The 17,496-nt window shown below is 46.4% G+C and overlaps 1 protein-coding gene across 3 annotated transcripts in view; it reads right to left on the bottom strand.

Annotated features, from left to right (window-relative positions):
- Window positions 1–3,543: 3,543 nt before the first annotated feature.
- Window positions 3,544–17,496, bottom strand: part of LOC307124919 (uncharacterized protein) — a 111,841-nt gene continuing 97,888 nt past the window's right edge. Inside the window, exons 3-4 of one of the 3 annotated variants that reach the window (XR_013816309.1) lie at window positions 5,996–6,057; window positions 3,544–5,919 (exon numbers count right to left, since the gene is read on the bottom strand). The gene's annotated coding sequence lies outside the window, so the exon portion shown is untranslated. Of the gene's footprint in view, window positions 5,920–5,995; window positions 6,063–17,496 lie in introns of all 3 variants that reach the window. The other 2 variants (XR_013816310.1, XR_013816308.1) reach the window with 2 other exon arrangements.

Raw genomic sequence — 17,496 nt, 5'->3', positions numbered from 1 at the left:
TGTGCTCAGGGTCAACACATGTTGTGTAGATTTTAACACATGAAGTGTGTGTGCTCAGGGACAACACGTGTTGTGTAGATTTTAACACATGTAGTGTGTGTGTGCTCAGGGACAACACATGTTGTGTAGATTTTAACACATGAAGTGTGTGTGCTCAGGGTCAACACATGTTGTGTAGATTTTAACACATGAAGTGTGTGTGCTCAGGGTCAACACATGTTGTGTAGATTTTAACACATGAAGTGTGTGTGCTCAGGGACAACACATGTTGTGTAGATTTTAACACATGTAGTGTGTGTGTGCTCAGGGACAACACGTGTTGTGTAGATTTTAACACATGTAGTGTGTGTGCTCAGGGTCAACACATGTTGTGTAGATTTTAACACATGAAGTGTGTGTGCTCAGGGACAACACGTGTTGTGTAGATTTTAACACATGTAGTGTTTTTGCTCAGGGACAACACATGTTGTGTAGATTTTAACACATGAAGTGTGTGTGCTCAGGGACAACACGTGTTGTGTAGATTTTAACACATGAAGTGTGTGTGCTCAGGGTCAACACATGTTGTGTAGATTTTAACACATGAAGTGTGTGTGCTCAGGGACAACACATGTTGTGTAGATTTTAACACATATAGTGTGTGTGTGCTCAGGGACAACACGTGTTGTGTAGATTTTAACACATGTAGTGTGTGTGTGCTCAGGGACAACACGTGTTGTGTAGATTTTAACACATGTAGTGTGTGTGTGCTCAGGGACAACACGTGTTGTGTAGATTTTAACACATGAAGTGTGTGTGCTCAGGGTCAACACATGTTGTGTAGATTTTAACACATGAATTGTGTGTGCTCAGGGTCAACACATGTTGTGTAGATTTTAACACATGAAGTGTGTGTGCTCAGGGACAACACATGTTGTGTAGATTTTAACACATGTAGTGTGTGTGCTCAGGGTCAACATGTGTTGTGTAGATTTTAACACATGTAGTGTGTGTGTGCTCAGGGACAACACGTGTTGGGTAGATTTTAACACATGTAGTGTGTGTGCTCAGGGTCAACACATGTTGTGTAGATTTTAACACATGAAGTGTGTGTGCTCAGGGACAACACGTGTTGTGTAGATTTTAACACATGTAGTGTGTGTGTGCTCAGGGACAACACGTGTTGTGTAGATTTTAACACATGAAGTGTGTGTGCTCAGGGTCAACACATGTTGTGTAGATTTTAACACATGAAGTGTGTGTGCTCAGGGACAACACATGTTGTGTAGATTTTAACACATGTAGTGTGTGTGTGCTCAGGGACAACACGTGTTGTGTAGATTTTAACACATGTAGTGTGTGTGTGCTCAGGGACAACACGTGTTGTGTAGATTTTAACACATGTAGTGTGTGTGTGCTCAGGGACAACACGTGTTGTGTAGATTTTAACACATGTAGTGTGTGTGCTCAGGGTCAACACATGTTGTGTAGATTTTAACACATGAAGTGTGTGTGCTCAGGGTCAACACATGTTGTGTAGATTTTAACACATGAAGTGTGTGTGCTCAGGGTCAACACATGTTGTGTAGATTTTAACACATGAAGTGTGTGTGCTCAGGGACAACACGTGTTGTGTAGATTTTAACACATGTAGTGTGTGTGTGCTCAGGGACAACATGTGTTGTGTAGATTTTAACACATGTAGTGTGTGTGCTCAGGGTCAACACATGTTGTGTAGATTTTAACACATGTAGTGTGTGTGTGCTCAGGGACAACACGTGTTGTGTAGATTTTAACACATGTAGTGTGTGTGCTCAGGGTCAACACATGTTGTGTAGATTTTAACACATGAAGTGTGTGTGCTCAGGGACAACACATGTTGTGTAGATTTTAACACATGAAGTGTGTGTGCTCAGGGACAACACGTGTTGTGTAGATTTTAACACATGAAGTGTGTGTGCTCAGGGTCAACACATGTTGTGTAGATTTTAACACATGAAGTGTGTGTGCTCAGGGACAACACGTGTTGTGTAGATTTTAACACATGTAGTGTGTGTGTGCTCAGGGACAACACGTGTTGTGTAGATTTTAACACATGTAGTGTGTGTGCTCAGGGTCAACACATGTTGTGTAGATTTTAACACATGTAGTGTGTGTGTGCTCAGGGACAACACGTGTTGTGTAGATTTTAACACATGTAGTGTGTGTGCTCAGGGTCAACACATGTTGTGTAGATTTTAACACATGAAGTGTGTGTGCTCAGGGACAACACATGTTGTGTAGATTTTAACACATGAAGTGTGTGTGCTCAGGGACAACACGTGTTGTGTAGATTTTAACACATGAAGTGTGTGTGCTCAGGGTCAACACATGTTGTGTAGATTTTAACACATGAAGTGTGTGTGCTCAGGGACAACACATGTTGTGTAGATTTTAACACATGTAGTGTGTGTGTGCTCAGGGACAACACGTGTTGTGTAGATTTTAACACATGTAGTGTGTGTGTGCTCAGGGACAACACGTGTTGTGTAGATTTTAACACATGTAGTGTGTGTGCTCAGGGTCAACACGTGTTGTGTAGATTTTAACGCATGTAGTGTGTGTGCTCAGGGTCAACACATGTTGTGTAGATTTTAACACATGAAGTGTGTGTGCTCAGGGTCAACACATGTTGTGTAGATTTTAACACATGAAGTGTGTGTGCTCAGGGTCAACACATGTTGTGTAGATTTTAACACATGAAGTGTGTGTGCTCAGGGACAACACGTGTTGTGTAGATTTTAACACATGAAGTGTGTGTGCTCAGGGACAACACGTGTTGTGTAGATTTTAACACATGTAGTGTTGGTGTGCTCAGGGTCAACACGTGTTGTGTAGATTTTAACACATGTAGTGTGTGTGTGCTCAGGGTCAACACGTGTTGTGTAGATTTTAACACATGTAGTGTGTGTGTGCTCAGGGACAACACGTGTTGTGTAGATTTTAACACATGAAGTGTGTGTGCTCAGGGTCAACACATGTTGTGTAGATTTTAACACATGTAGTGTGTGTGTGCTCAGGGTCAACACGTGTTGTGTAGATTTTAACACATGTAGTGTGTGTGTGCTCAGGGACAACACGTGTTGTGTAGATTTTAACACATGAAGTGTGTGAGTTTTGTACTATGATGGCACCCAGCATGCATTGCGGCATGAAGCTTTTGTAAATCTTGAACACAAATGAAGTTACGGACAGCAGCTTTGATAAAGGGAAAAGTCCTGTGTGTGTGTGTGTGTGTGTGTGTGTGTGTGTGTGTGTGTGTGTGTGTGTGTGTGTGTGTGTATGTGTGTGTGTGTGTGTGTGTGTGTGTGTGTGTGTGTGTGTGTGTGTGTGTGTGTGTGTGTGTGTGTGTGTGTGTGTCTCAACACAAGTGTGTGATCTGGGATAATATTCATCTGAAGCAGGTTTGAGTCGTCAGGTGTGTGTGTTTCCTATCTTTTCCTCGTCTGCGTTCATCTTTCCTGATCGGAGACATTTCCCTTTGATAATGTGGAGGAGCTGCAAAGACACTCGACCATTTGTTTAAAATATGAAGTTTCAATTCAATCCAATATAAAGTTCTTTATTGGCATGATTGTGTTTACATTATTGCCAAAGCATTATTACACAAAACAAATAATGTAAAAAATGAGCTAATATGCCGACAATATAACAATAACACAAATCAACACAGCAGAATCAGAATAAGATGCCAAGCAATGAATAACATCATCAAAATACATGAATATATAATGTCATATAGATATACATAAACAAACAAACATGTCTGTGTCTCTGAGTTACAAAATAATTACAATGGAGAGAAAACTAGATATGATGAACATGAGCGAATGATGATCATCAACACACACTCGTTGAGTAATTCACTCACTCATGCTTGAAAACACTCATTATTATGATTATTATTATGATTTCACACACTTTAGAATAACACAAAAGTCATCAAAACTATAAAAAAACGATAAGTATAATAATAACAACAGTTTTTGAACAGAAACATGAATCCATAAGCATATGTTAAGCATAATCATTATATAACTGTCTGAAACTAATGTCCAGCATTTGCTCATGAGCGCTCAGAGGAACAGGTTTGTAAGATCATGAGAAAGCGTTGATGAAAGCAGGAGAAAGTGTTTTTGAATGCTGTGCATATTTCAGTACAGTATGGGGTTATTAATCAGAAGTGAGATCATCGGCTCTTCTTTTCATATTCAGACGGTCAGTTCATCCAAACACACTCATAGAGAAGATCAGACACAACTCTCTGTGTTTCAGAGTCATCAGAGTTCAGCAATATTTACTGCACACGCGTCAGCAATCAATACACTCATTATCAGCATCAGATTATCATCAGTGTTTGTTAACGGCTTATTCTGACTTGTATATCAGCATGGCGTATTATTTCATTCACATCTTCTCCCTGCAGTTTCACTGTTATTCTCTCCTCTGTCACATTGGGTCTGCGCTCTATGAACTGCAGCCCAGAGATGAGCTGAATATACTCAATGCTTCTCTGATATTGTGTCAGGGTACCATATTTTGGTTTCTCATTGGGCATCATATAACATTCTGGCTCTTCTACTGTCCCATCCACTTTCTCCACAATTATCACCTTAAAGAGGTGAGTTGGCACTTTTTTACATGGCCACATCGGAGGATCCATATCTTGGTAAAGTGGTCCAGTGTACACATGGACATTACCGACATTATACTGGAGAGCTCGACACCTATTCTCTAATGTTTTCCATGGGCCATTGTTTAACTTCTCATGTTGTGGTATTATGTTGCTGTTCAAATTAGCATCATTAAGGGCTTCCCGACACCACCTGTGATTGGCAGCCGCAGCCAGATGACCTTTGTGATAGGGATCTTTAACTACTGACTGCTGCACATTATTGATAGCTAAAGTTTCCTTGTTCAATATCTCATACACCCATTTAGCATTCTTGGTTCTATTGTCGAATGACATGACGTAATATTTTCTTTTCTTTAAATCAGTGTATGAAGGAAATCCATCTATTAATTTATAGGGAGATTGGACTGGATTTACGGGTTCTTTGAAAGTTTGTTCATTTTCAAATATTTTTGTGAGTGGGATACGTATGCAGATGGTTCTATCTCTATGCGTATTTAATTCTACAGGTTCCCAGTTCCGGCTAAAGGGACTAAAGCGTTGAATACTATCATTCTGATCACAGACCAGATATTGTCTCCCAGTCCAGCTCTGAATGACACTTAATGTTGGCAAACATTGGGTATATGTTGGGGGATTTGCTCCAGAATGCTGCGTATCCTCCCCAGGAGCTTCTGGTCTCTTGACTATATTTCCACCCTCGATTAGACCAGACAGATCTTCTCTGTGTTTTTCTATCAGCTGAAGCATTATCTCAAGAGCCCACTTGTTTCTTCTGATTGAATATTTTTCCATTCTTTGTGTTTTTCCCCAAACTCGTCTGATATCATCAGCTGGCCAGCAACCATCAGCCTCATTTCTAATGTTATATTCCTCTTCAGCCTCTTGTTTAGATTTACATATTCGCTCGCACTCACTAAAATATGAAAACAAATCATGAAATATGTCAACTAAACTGACATTAGGTGGGTCTGTTCCCCCTTCCTCAAGAGTGGTTTTACCATGTCCAGAAGATTCACTTTGTGCACAGGATTCTCCAGAAGATTCACTTTGTGCACAGGATTCTCCAGAATATTCACTTTGTGCACAGGATTCTCCAGAATATTCACTTTGTGCACAGGATTCTTCAGAATAGTCAGGAAGAAACTCACAACTCGGCTCAATCGCGGCCACACCCGCCATCTTGATGCAACAGAGGAACAGAGTTCAGGAACTCAATCTGGTCTCTGGACTTCTTCAAGGATCTTCTTCTCTTCCTGGATAAATGACTGTGAAGAAAGAGTTTGTGTGAGAAATTCTCCTTAATTTAGGACTGATTGAACAGAAGCAGAGAAATGTTCTCACATCAACAGGTTTGCTGTGATCGGTCAGAGAGGAACTTCTGCAGCTCTGATCTTACCTCACTTCTGTTCTACAACAAACATGAGACAATAGATTTACTCATATATCAGAATATGCATGATTTCATATTCAATAAACACTTCAGAATATATAGTGATTGGTCTACTCTGCTCTGATTGGTCAGATGGCCCAGTCTGCTGTGATTGGTCTACTCTGCTCTGATTGGTCAGATGGCTCAGTCTGCTGTGATTGGTCTACTCTGCTCTGATTGGTCAGATGGCTCAGTCTGCTGTGATTGGTCTACTCTGCTCTGATTGGTCAGATGGCCCAGTCTGCTGTGATTGGTCTACTCTGCTCTGATTGGTCAGATGGCTCAGTCTGCTGTGATTGGTCTACTCTGCTCTGATTGGTCAGATGGCCCAGTCTGCTGTGATTGGTCTACTCTGCTCTGATTGGTCAGATGGCTCAGTCTGCTGTGATTGGTCTACTCTGCTCTGATTGGTCAGATGGCTCAGTCTGCTGTGATTGGTCTACTCTGCTCTGATTGGTCAGATGGCTCAGTCTGCTGTGATTGGTCTACTCTGCTCTGATTGGTCAGATGGCCCAGTCTGCTGTGATTGGTCTACTCTGCTCTGATTGGTCAGATGGCTCAGTCTGCTGTGATTGGTCTACTCTGCTCTGATTGGTCAGATGGCTCAGTCTGCTGTGATTGGTCTACTCTGCTCTGATTGGTCAGATGGCTCAGTCTGCTGTGATTGGTCTACTCTGCTCTGATTGGTCAGATGGCCCAGTCTGCTGTGATTGGTCTACTCTGCTCTGATTGGTCAGATGGCCCAGTCTGCTGTGATTGGTCTACTCTGCTCTGATTGGTCAGATGACTCAGTCTGCTGTGATTGGTCTACTCTGCTCTGATTGGTCAGATGGCTCAGTCTGCTGTGATTGGTCTACTCTGCTCTGATTGGTCAGATGGCCCAGTCTGCTGTGATTGGTCTACTCTGCTCTGATTGGTCAGATGGCTCAGTCTGTTGTGATTGGTCTACTCTGCTCTGATTGGTCAGATGGCCCAGTCTGCTGTGATTGGTCTACTCTGCTCTGATTGGTCAGATGGCCCAGTCTGCTGTGATTGGTCTACTCTGCTCTGATTGGTCAGATGGCCCAGTCTGCTGTGATTGGTCTACTCTGCTCTGATTGGTCAGATGACTCAGTCTGCTGTGATTGGTCTACTCTGCTCTGATTGGTCAGATGGCCCAGTCTGCTGTGATTGGTCTACTCTGCTCTGATTGGTCAGATGACTCAGTCTGCTGTGATTGGTCTACTCTGCTCTGATTGGTCAGATGGCTCAGTCTGCTGTGATTGGTCTACTCTGCTCTGATTGGTCAGATGGCTCAGTCTGCTGTGATTGGTCTTCTCTGCTCTGATTGGTCAGATGGCTCAGTCTGTTGTGATTGGTCTACTCTGCTCTGATTGGTCAGATGGCCCAGTCTGCTGTGATTGGTCTTCTCTGCTCTGATTGGTCAGATGGCCCAGTCTGCTGTGATTGGTCTACTCTGCTCTGATTGGTCAGATGGCCCAGTCTGCTGTGATTGGTCTACTCTGCTCTGATTGGTCAGATGGCTCAGTCTGCTGTGATTGGTCTACTCTGCTCTGATTGGTCAGATGGCCCAGTCTGCTGTGATTGGTCTACTCTGCTCTGATTGGTCAGATGGCCCAGTCTGTTGTGATTGGTCTACTCTGCTATGATTGGTCAGATGACTCAGTCTGCTGTGATTGGTCTTCTCTGCTCTGATTGGTCAGATGGCCCAGTCTGCTGTGATTGGTCTACTCTGCTCTGATTGGTCAGATGACTCAGTCTGCTGTGATTGGTCTACTCTGCTCTGATTGGTCAGATGGCTCAGTCTGCTGTGATTGGTCTACTCTGCTCTGATTGGTCAGATGACTCAGTCTGCTGTGATTGGTCTACTCTGCTCTGATTGGTCAGATGACTCAGTCTGCTGTGATTGGTCTACTCTGCTCTGATTGGTCAGATGGCCCAGTCTGTTGTGATTGGTCTACTCTGCTCTGATTGGTCAGATGACTCAGTCTGCTCTGATTGGTCAGATGGCTCAGTCTGCTGTGATTGGTCTACTCTGCTCTGATTGGTCAGATGACTCAGTCTGCTGTGATTGGTCTACTCTGCTCTGATTGGTCAGATGGCTCAGTCTGCTGTGATTGGTCTACTCTGCTCTGATTGGTCAGATGGCTCAGTCTGTTGTGATTGGTCTACTCTGCTCTGATTGGTCAGATGGCTCAGTCTGCTGTGATTGGTCTACTCTGCTCTGATTGGTCAGATGACTCAGTCTGCTGTGATTGGTCAGATGGCCCAGTCTGCTGTGATTGGTCTATTCTGCTCTGATTGGTCAGATGACTCAGTCTGCTGTGATTGGTCTACTCTGCTCTGATTTGTCAGATGGCCCAGTCTGTTGTGATTGGTCTACTCTGCTGTGATTGGTCAGATGGCTCAGTCTGCTGTGATTGGTCAGATGGCTCAGTCTGCTGTGATTGGTCTACTCTGCTGTGATTGGTCAGATGGCTCAGTCTGCTGTGATTGGTCTACTCTGCTCTGATTGGTCAGATGGCCCAGTCTGCTGTGATTGGTCTACTCTGCTCTGATTGGTCAGATGGCCCAGTCTGCTGTGATTGGTCTACTCTGCTCTGATTGGTCAGATGGCTCAGTCTGCTGTGATTGGTCTACTCTGCTCTGATTGGTCAGATGGCCCAGTCTGCTGTGATTGCTCTACTCTGCTCTGATTGGTCAGATGACTCAGTCTGCTGTGATTGATTTACTCTGCTCTGATTGGTCAGATGACTCAGTCTGCTGTGATTGGTCTACTCTGCTCTGATTGGTCAGATGACTCAGTCTGCTCTGATTGGTCAGATGGCCCAGTCTGCTGTGATTGATTTACTCTGCTCTGATTGGTCAGATGACTCAGTCTGCTGTGATTGGTCTACTCTGCTCTGATTGGTCAGATGGCCCAGTCTGTTGTGATTGGTCTACTCTGCTATGATTGGTCAGATGACTCAGTCTGCTGTGATTGGTCTTCTCTGCTCTGATTGGTCAGATGGCCCAGTCTGCTGTGATTGGTCTACTCTGCTCTGATTGGTCAGATGACTCAGTCTGCTGTGATTGGTCTACTCTGCTCTGATTGGTCAGATGGCTCAGTCTGCTGTGATTGGTCTACTCTGCTCTGATTGGTCAGATGACTCAGTCTGCTGTGATTGGTCTACTCTGCTCTGATTGGTCAGATGACTCAGTCTGCTGTGATTGGTCTACTCTGCTCTGATTGGTCAGATGGCCCAGTCTGTTGTGATTGGTCTACTCTGCTCTGATTGGTCAGATGGCCCAGTCTGCTGTGATTGGTCTACTCTGCTCTGATTGGTCAGATGGCCCAGTCTGTTGTGATTGGTCTACTCTGCTCTGATTGGTCAGATGGCTCAGTCTGTTGTGGTTGGTCTACTCTGCTGTGATTGGTCAGATGGCTCAGTCTGCTGTGATTGGTCTACTCTGCTCTGATTGGTCAGATGGCCCAGTCTGCTGTGATTGGTCTACTCTGCTCTGATTGGTCAGATGGCCCAGTCTGCTGTGATTGGTCTACTCTGCTCTGATTGGTCAGATGACTCAGTCTGCTGTGATTGGTCTACTCTGCTCTGATTGGTCAGATGGCTCAGTCTGCTGTGATTGGTCTACTCTGCTCTGATTGGTCAGATGGCCCAGTCTGCTGTGATTGGTCTACTCTGCTCTGATTGGTCAGATGGCTCAGTCTGTTGTGATTGGTCTACTCTGCTCTGATTGGTCAGATGGCTCAGTCTGTTGTGATTGGTCTACTCTGCTCTGATTGGTCAGATGGCCCAGTCTGCTGTGATTGGTCTACTCTGCTCTGATTGGTCAGATGGCTCAGTCTGCTGTGATTGGTCTTCTCTGCTCTGATTGGTCAGATGGCTCAGTCTGTTGTGATTGGTCTACTCTGCTCTGATTGGTCAGATGGCCCAGTCTGCTGTGATTGGTCTACTCTGCTCTGATTGGTCAGATGGCCCAGTCTGCTGTGATTGGTCTACTCTGCTCTGATTGGTCAGATGGCTCAGTCTGCTGTGATTGGTCTACTCTGCTCTGATTGGTCAGATGGCCCAGTCTGCTGTGATTGGTCTACTCTGCTCTGATTGGTCAGATGGCCCAGTCTGTTGTGATTGGTCTACTCTGCTATGATTGGTCAGATGACTCAGTCTGCTGTGATTGGTCTTCTCTGCTCTGATTGGTCAGATGGCCCAGTCTGCTGTGATTGGTCTACTCTGCTCTGATTGGTCAGATGACTCAGTCTGCTGTGATTGGTCTACTCTGCTCTGATTGGTCAGATGGCTCAGTCTGCTGTGATTGGTCTACTCTGCTCTGATTGGTCAGATGACTCAGTCTGCTGTGATTGGTCTACTCTGCTCTGATTGGTCAGATGACTCAGTCTGCTGTGATTGGTCTACTCTGCTCTGATTGGTCAGATGGCCCAGTCTGTTGTGATTGGTCTACTCTGCTCTGATTGGTCAGATGACTCAGTCTGCTCTGATTGGTCAGATGGCTCAGTCTGCTGTGATTGGTCTACTCTGCTCTGATTGGTCAGATGACTCAGTCTGCTGTGATTGGTCTACTCTGCTCTGATTGGTCAGATGGCTCAGTCTGCTGTGATTGGTCTACTCTGCTCTGATTGGTCAGATGGCTCAGTCTGTTGTGATTGGTCTACTCTGCTCTGATTGGTCAGATGGCTCAGTCTGCTGTGATTGGTCTACTCTGCTCTGATTGGTCAGATGACTCAGTCTGCTGTGATTGGTCAGATGGCCCAGTCTGCTGTGATTGGTCTATTCTGCTCTGATTGGTCAGATGACTCAGTCTGCTGTGATTGGTCTACTCTGCTCTGATTTGTCAGATGGCCCAGTCTGTTGTGATTGGTCTACTCTGCTGTGATTGGTCAGATGGCTCAGTCTGCTGTGATTGGTCAGATGGCTCAGTCTGCTGTGATTGGTCTACTCTGCTGTGATTGGTCAGATGGCTCAGTCTGCTGTGATTGGTCTACTCTGCTCTGATTGGTCAGATGGCCCAGTCTGCTGTGATTGGTCTACTCTGCTCTGATTGGTCAGATGGCCCAGTCTGCTGTGATTGCTCTACTCTGCTCTGATTGGTCAGATGGCTCAGTCTGCTGTGATTGGTCTACTCTGCTCTGATTGGTCAGATGGCCCAGTCTGCTGTGATTGCTCTACTCTGCTCTGATTGGTCAGATGGCTCAGTCTGCTGTGATTGATTTACTCTGCTCTGATTGGTCAGATGACTCAGTCTGCTGTGATTGATTTACTCTGCTCTGATTGGTCAGATGACTCAGTCTGCTGTGATTGGTCTACTCTGCTCTGATTGGTCAGATGACTCAGTCTGCTCTGATTGGTCAGATGGCCCAGTCTGCTGTGATTGATTTACTCTGCTCTGATTGGTCAGATGACTCAGTCTGCTGTGATTGGTCTACTCTGCTCTGATTGGTCAGATGACTCAGTCTGCTGTGATTGGTCTACTCTGCTCTGATTGGTCAGATGACTCAGTCTGTTGTGATTGGTCTACTCTGCTCTGATTGGTCAGATGGCTCAGTCTGCTGTGATTGGTCTACTCTGCTCTGATTGGTCAGATGGCCCAGTCTGCTGTGATTGGTCTACTCTGCTCTGATTGGTCAGATGGCCCAGTCTGCTGTGATTGGTCTACTCTGCTCTGATTGGTCAGATGACTCAGTCTGCTGTGATTGGTCTACTCTGCTCTGATTGGTCAGATGGCTCAGTCTGCTGTGATTGGTTTACTCTGCTCTGATTGGTCAGATGGCTCAGTCTGCTGTGATTGGTCTACTCTGCTGTGATTGGTCAGATGGCTCAGTCTGCTGTGATTGGTCAATTCTGCTCTGATTGGTCAGATGGCCCAGTCTGTTGTGATTGGTCTACTCTGCTCTGATTGGTCAGATGGCCCAGTCTGCTGTGATTGGTCTACTCTGCTCTGATTGGTCAGATGACTCAGTCTGCTGTGATTGGTCTACTCTGCTCTGATTTGTCAGATGGCCCAGTCTGTTGTATTTGGTCTACTCTGCTCTGATTGGTCAGATGGCTCAGTCTGTTGTGGTTGGTCTACTCTGCTGTGATTGGTCAGATGGCTCAGTCTGCTGTGATTGGTCTACTCTGCTCTGATTGGTCAGATGGCCCAGTCTGCTGTGATTGGTCTACTCTGCTCTGATTGGTCAGATGGCCCAGTCTGCTGTGATTGGTCTACTCTGCTCTGATTGGTCAGATGGCTCAGTCTGCTGTGATTGCTCTACTCTGCTCTGATTGGTCAGATGGCCCAGTCTGCTGTGATTGGTCTACTCTGCTCTGATTGGTCAGATGGCTCAGTCTGCTGTGATTGGTCTACTCTGCTCTGATTGGTCAGATGACTCAGTCTGCTGTGATTGGTCTACTCTGCTCTGATTGGTCAGATGGCCCAGTCTGCTGTGATTGGTCTACTCTGCTCTGATTGGTCAGATGGCCCAGTCTGCTGTGATTGGTCTACTCTGCTCTGATTGGTCAGATGGCTCAGTCTGCTGTGATTGGTCTACTCTGCTCTGATTGGTCAGATGGCTCAGTCTGCTGTGATTGGTCTACTCTGCTCTGATTGGTCAGATGGCCCAGTCTGCTGTGATTGGTCTACTCTGCTCTGATTGGTCAGATGACTCAGTCTGCTGTGATTGGTCTACTCTGCTCTGATTGGTCAGATGGCCCAGTCTGCTGTGATTGGTCTACTCTGCTCTGATTGGTCAGATTGCCCAGTCTGCTGTGATTGGTCTACTCTGCTCTGATTGGTCAGATGACTCAGTCTGCTGTGATTGGTCTACTCTGCTCTGATTGGTCAGATGGCCCAGTCTGCTGTGATTGGTCTACTCTGCTCTGATTGGTCAGATGGCTCAGTCTGCTGTGATTGGTCTACTCTGCTCTGATTGGTCAGATGACTCAGTCTGCTGTGATTAGTCTACTCTGCTCTGATTGGTCAGATGGCTCAGTCTGCTGTGATTGGTCTACTCTGCTCTGATTGGTCAGATGGCCCAGTCTGCTGTGATTGGTCTACTCTGCTCTGATTGGTCAGATGGCTCAGTCTGTTGTGATTGGTCTACTCTGCTCTGATTGGTCAGATGGCTCAGTCTGCTGTGATTGGTCTACTCTGCTCTGATTGGTCACATGGCTCAGTCTGCTGTGATTGGTCTACTCTGCTCTGATTGGTCAGATGACTCAGTCTGCTGTGATTGGTCAGATGGCACAGTCTGCTGTGATTGGTCTATTCTGCTCTGATTGGTCAGATGACTCAGTCTGCTGTGATTGGTCTACTCTGCTCTGATTTGTCAGATGGCCCAGTCTGTTGTGATTGGTCTACTCTGCTCTGATTGGTCAGATGGCTCAGTCTGTTGTGATTGGTCTACTCTGCTGTGATTGATCAGATGGCTCAGTCTGCTGTGATTGGTCTACTCTGCTCTGATTGGTCAGATGGCCCAGTCTGCTGTGATTGGTCTACTCTGCTCTGATTGGTCAGATGGCCCAGTCTGCTGTGATTGGTCTACTCTGCTCTGATTGGTCAGATGGCCCAGTCTGCTGTGATTGGTCTACTCTGCTCTGATTGGTCAGATGGCCCAGTCTGCTGTGATTGCTCTACTCTGCTCTGATTGGTCAGATGGCCCAGTCTGCTGTGATTGGTCTACTCTGCTCTGATTGGTCAGATGGCTCAGTCTGCTGTGATTGGTCTACTCTGCTCTGATTGGTCAGATGGCCCAGTCTGCTGTGATTGGTCTACTCTGCTCTGATTGGTCAGATGGCCCAGTCTGCTGTGATTGGTCTACTCTGCTCTGATTGGTCAGATGGCTCAGTCTGCTGTGATTGGTCTACTCTGCTCTGATTGGTCAGATGGCTCAGTCTGCTGTGATTGGTCTACTCTGCTCTGATTGGTCAGATGGCCCAGTCTGCTGTGATTGGTCTACTCTGCTCTGATTGGTCAGATGACTCAGTCTGCTGTGATTGGTCTACTCTGCTCTGATTGGTCAGATGGCCCAGTCTGCTGTGATTGGTCTACTCTGCTCTGATTGGTCAGATGGCCCAGTCTGCTGTGATTGGTCTACTCTGCTCTGATTGGTCAGATGGCTCAGTCTGCTGTGATTGGTCTACTCTGCTCTGATTGGTCAGATGGCTCAGTCTGATGTGATTGGTCTACTCTGCTCTGATTGGTCACATGGCTCAGTCTGCTGTGATTGGTCTACTCTGCTCTGATTGGTCAGATGACTCAGTCTGCTCTGATTGGTCAGATGGCCCAGTCTGCTGTGATTGGTCTACTCTGCTCTGATTGGTCAGATGACTCAGTCTGCTGTGATTGGTCTACTCTGCTCTGATTGGTCAGATGGCCCAGTCTGCTGTGATTGGTCTACTCTGCTCTGATTGGTCAGATGGCTCAGTCTGCTGTGATTGGTCTATTCTGCTCTGATTGGTCAGATGACTCAGTCTGCTGTGATTGGTCTACTCTGCTCTGATTGGTCAGATGGCCCAGTCTGCTGTGATTGGTCTACTCTGCTCTGATTGGTCAGATGGCCCAGTCTGCTGTGATTGGTCTACTCTGCTCTGATTGGTCAGATGGCCCAGTCTGCTGTGATTGGTCTACTCTGCTCTGATTGGTCAGATGGCTCAGTCTGCTGTGATTGGTCTACTCTGCTCTGATTGGTCAGATGGCTCAGTCTGCTGTGATTGGTCTACTCTGCTCTGATTGGTCAGATGGCCCAGTCTGCTGTGATTGGTCTACTCTGCTCTGATTGGTCAGATGGCTCAGTCTGCTGTGATTGGTCTACTCTGCTCTGATTGGTCAGATGGCTCAGTCTGCTGTGATTGGTCTACTCTGCTCTGATTGGTCAGATGGCTCAGTCTGCTGTGATTGGTCTACTCTGCTCTGATTGGTCAGATGGCCCAGTCTGCTGTGATTGGTCTACTCTGCTCTGATTGGTCAGATGGCCCAGTCTGCTGTGATTGGTCTACTCTGCTCTGATTGGTCAGATGACTCAGTCTGCTGTGATTGGTCTACTCTGCTCTGATTGGTCAGATGGCTCAGTCTGCTGTGATTGGTCTACTCTGCTCTGATTGGTCAGATGGCCCAGTCTGCTGTGATTGGTCTACTCTGCTCTGATTGGTCAGATGGCTCAGTCTGTTGTGATTGGTCTACTCTGCTCTGATTGGTCAGATGGCCCAGTCTGCTGTGATTGGTCTACTCTGCTCTGATTGGTCAGATGGCCCAGTCTGCTGTGATTGGTCTACTCTGCTCTGATTGGTCAGATGGCCCAGTCTGCTGTGATTGGTCTACTCTGCTCTGATTGGTCAGATGACTCAGTCTGCTGTGATTGGTCTACTCTGCTCTGATTGGTCAGATGGCCCAGTCTGCTGTGATTGGTCTACTCTGCTCTGATTGGTCAGATGGCTCAGTCTGCTGTGATTGGTCTTCTCTGCTCTGATTGGTCAGATGGCTCAGTCTGTTGTGATTGGTCTACTCTGCTCTGATTGGTCAGATGGCCCAGTCTGCTGTGATTGGTCTTCTCTGCTCTGATTGGTCAGATGGCCCAGTCTGCTGTGATTGGTCTACTCTGCTCTGATTGGTCAGATGGCCCAGTCTGCTGTGATTGGTCTACTCTGCTCTGATTGGTCAGATGGCTCAGTCTGCTGTGATTGGTCTACTCTGCTCTGATTGGTCAGATGGCCCAGTCTGCTGTGATTGGTCTACTCTTCTCTGATTGGTCAGATGGCCCAGTCTGTTGTGATTGGTCTACTCTGCTATGATTGGTCAGATGACTCAGTCTGCTGTGATTGGTCTTCTCTGCTCTGATTGGTCAGATGGCCCAGTCTGCTGTGATTGGTCTACTCTGCTCTGATTGGTCAGATGACTCAGTCTGCTGTGATTGGTCTACTCTGCTCTGATTGGTCAGATGGCTCAGTCTGCTGTGATTGGTCTACTCTGCTCTGATTGGTCAGATGACTCAGTCTGCTGTGATTGGTCTACTCTGCTCTGATTGGTCAGATGACTCAGTCTGCTGTGATTGGTCTACTCTGCTCTGATTGGTCAGATGGCCCAGTCTGTTGTGATTGGTCTACTCTGCTCTGATTGGTCAGATGACTCAGTCTGCTCTGATTGGTCAGATGGCTCAGTCTGCTGTGATTGGTCTACTCTGCTCTGATTGGTCAGATGACTCAGTCTGCTGTGATTGGTCTACTCTGCTCTGATTGGTCAGATGGCTCAGTCTGCTGTGATTGGTCTACTCTGCTCTGATTGGTCAGATGGCTCAGTCTGTTGTGATTGGTCTACTCTGCTCTGATTGGTCAGATGGCTCAGTCTGCTGTGATTGGTCTACTCTGCTCTGATTGGTCAGATGACTCAGTCTGCTGTGATTGGTCAGATGGCCCAGTCTGCTGTGATTGGTCTATTCTGCTCTGATTGGTCAGATGACTCAGTCTGCTGTGATTGGTCTACTCTGCTCTGATTTGTCAGATGGCCCAGTCTGTTGTGATTGGTCTACTCTGCTGTGATTGGTCAGATGGCTCAGTCTGCTGTGATTGGTCAGATGGCTCAGTCTGCTGTGATTGGTCTACTCTGCTGTGATTGGTCAGATGGCTCAGTCTGCTGTGATTGGTCTACTCTGCTCTGATTGGTCAGATGGCCCAGTCTGCTGTGATTGGTCTACTCTGCTCTGATTGGTCAGATGGCCCAGTCTGCTGTGATTGCTCTACTCTGCTCTGATTGGTCAGATGGCTCAGTCTGCTGTGATTGGTCTACTCTGCTCTGATTGGTCAGATGGCCCAGTCTGCTGTGATTGCTCTACTCTGCTCTGATTGGTCAGATGGCTCAGTCTGCTGTGATTGATTTACTCTGCTCTGATTGGTCAGATGACTCAGTCTGCTGTGATTGATTTACTCTGCTCTGATTGGTCAGATGACTCAGTCTGCTGTGATTGGTCTACTCTGCTCTGATTGGTCAGATGACTCAGTCTGCTCTGATTGGTCAGATGGCCCAGTCTGCTGTGATTGATTTACTCTGCTCTGATTGGTCAGATGACTCAGTCTGCTGTGATTGGTCTACTCTGCTCTGATTGGTCAGATGGCCCAGTCTGTTGTGATTGGTCTACTCTGCTATGATTGGTCAGATGACTCAGTCTGCTGTGATTGGTCTTCTCTGCTCTGATTGGTCAGATGGCCCAGTCTGCTGTGATTGGTCTACTCTGCTCTGATTGGTCAGATGACTCAGTCTGCTGTGATTGGTCTACTCTGCTCTGATTGGTCAGATGGCTCAGTCTGCTGTGATTGGTCTACTCTGCTCTGATTGGTCAGATGACTCAGTCTGCTGTGATTGGTCTACTCTGCTCTGATTGGTCAGATGACTCAGTCTGCTGTGATTGGTCTACTCTGCTCTGATT

The sequence above is a fragment of the Gobio gobio genome (genome assembly GCF_949357685.1).
Source record: "Gobio gobio genome assembly, chromosome: 1".
NCBI lineage: Eukaryota > Metazoa > Chordata > Actinopteri > Cypriniformes > Gobionidae > Gobio > Gobio gobio.
This window is presented reverse-complemented; position numbering and strand designations above follow the sequence as displayed.